General features: G+C 47.1%; 1 protein-coding gene and 1 pseudogene across 2 annotated transcripts in view; both read left to right on the top strand.

The window, feature by feature from the left end:
- The window catches only part of Ldlrad4 (low density lipoprotein receptor class A domain containing 4), a 324,839-nt gene that overhangs the window by 156,748 nt on the left and 166,077 nt on the right, over window positions 1–2,014 (top strand). The gene's annotated exons all lie outside the window — the stretch shown is intronic.
- LOC101576888 lies at window positions 770–2,008 on the top strand (annotated as a pseudogene). The gene is made up of 2 exons (XR_001116952.1): window positions 770–913; window positions 1,460–2,008. The product of XR_001116952.1 is annotated as a COBW domain-containing protein 1 pseudogene (transcript).

The following is a 2,014-nucleotide window of genomic DNA, read 5'->3' as shown; positions in this document are numbered from 1 at the left end:
AAGTGGGGTGCAGAAGTAAATAGGTCTAACGCTAGGTCTTAGTTTAGGGTCCCAGTTTTAGATTCTAAGGAACAGTAGTTAGCACTATACTGTGGACTTCTTTCCTCACATAACTGGGGTGTTCACAGAGTCCTTCTTCTTCTAGGTAGTATGAAGAAGACAACTCTTGGTTTAGTCTGTCTCCTGCTCAGCCCATGGCTGCTGGAGGGACAGGGTCAGAGAGTTGTGACTCCTTAGAATGCCAGGCTCCAGAAGGCGCAGGCTCGGCTGATGTGTGCAGCCCACCACTCACATTCAGCGCCATACTGGAAGTTGTAGCCACACGAACGAGGCAGGAGAAAGAAAGGACATACAGCAAATTTTCTGTAGTTATCAGCAGCATGATGTTAGCAGAGAAAAGCCTAAAGACCCCATTATGCAGTGCCGGAAAATCCAAGGCATTTTCCTTGCCTCTGGAATCACAGTTGCAGGTCCTGGCCTGCACTGTCTTCCTGAGCTGACGCAGGAGGGGAGACTCTTGTCTGCTCTGCCAGCAGCATCCTCCTGTGCCCTGTGTGCCCAGACAGCCTGGAAGGGGGGCAACACCCAGCCCTCGGGGTGGGGCTGCAGGCCTTGGAGGCCCTGCTCAAGGCCTGGGTGACTGGTGGCTGCAGCATTGGCAGGGAAGTGCGGGGCTGCCTGTGGCCAGGCTCCAGCTTGGCCAGCATCAGCATGGACTTCTAGCTGCTCCTGCACCCTGGGTGCCCCTCAGTACACCAGGAGAGGGGTGATGTGGGCGGAAGACCACCATGAGTGCCAGCTCTCCTGCTACCACAGATACTGGCAGAAGGACTTTGGAAGCACACGTTTACCATTAAACACAATAATGCACACATTCTGGAGGAGAGCAGAAATTGAATTCTTCCTCGGCATGGTAATGCCTGCTGTCGTTCCTGCAGCTACTTTAGCGGCTGAGGCAGCAGGACAACAAGTTGGTGGCCAACCTAGGCAATGTGGTGAGGCACTGCCTCAGAGCAACAAAAACAAAACTAAAAGGAGGGCTGGGGATGTAATTTAGTGGTAGAGTATCTCTGGGTTCAATCCTCAGTGCCTCAAAAACATTTTTTTAGAATTTTAGGGTTGATTTCATTTGTGTTTTGTGTGTGTGTGTGTGTGTGTGTGTGTGTGTGTGTGTGTGTTTCTTATGGATTAAGATACTGAACACTGTTAATGTGTTTACCAGACACCTGTCCTTTTCCTAATGGTGTTCATTTGTTTCAGTTGCTCATCTTTTTGACTGGAACTTTTACTTTATTTATTATTATTTTTTCATAATTTTATTGAGAAACAAATAGCAATGAGAGAATTTCAAATCAAATTGGTAGGCAGTTTCAATAATTAACACATTGCATACATTCTTCCTAGTGGTTAATTGCTGTGCAAGATGCGGACATGGTATCCTATTTACAAACACCATTAGAGAGACGAGGAAGAGGAACCGGCCGAGGAGGACTGCCCTGAGTTGGTTCCCATTGAGGCGAAGGAAAGAGAGGAAGAGGAAAAGCTTGGCCCCGGCGCCAAGATCCCAGTCACAATCATCACCGGGTATTTAGGTGCTGGGAAGACAACACTACTGAACTACATTTTAACAGAGCAACATAGTAAACGAATAGCAGTTATTTTAAATGAATTTGGTGAAGGAAGTGCAGTAGAGAAATCCTTAGCTGTGAGTCAAGGTGGAGAGCTCTATGAAGAGTGGCTGGAACTTGGAAATGGTTGCCTCTGCTGTTCAGTGAAGGACAGTGGCCTTTGGGCTATTGAGAATTTGATGCAGAAGAAGGGGAAATTTGATTACATACTGTTAGAGACCACTGGGTTGGCAGATCCTGGTGCTGTGGCTTCTATATTTTGGGTTGATGCTGAGCTAGGGAGTGATATTTATCTTGATGGTATCATAACTGTTGTAGATTCAAAGTATGGATTAAAACATTTAGCAGAAGAAAAACCAGATGGCCTCACCAATGAAGCTACTAGG

Source organism: Octodon degus, unplaced genomic scaffold, assembly GCF_000260255.1.
Source record: "Octodon degus isolate 3935 unplaced genomic scaffold, OctDeg1.0 scaffold00295, whole genome shotgun sequence".
NCBI classification, from domain to species: domain Eukaryota; kingdom Metazoa; phylum Chordata; class Mammalia; order Rodentia; family Octodontidae; genus Octodon; species Octodon degus.
This window is presented reverse-complemented; position numbering and strand designations above follow the sequence as displayed.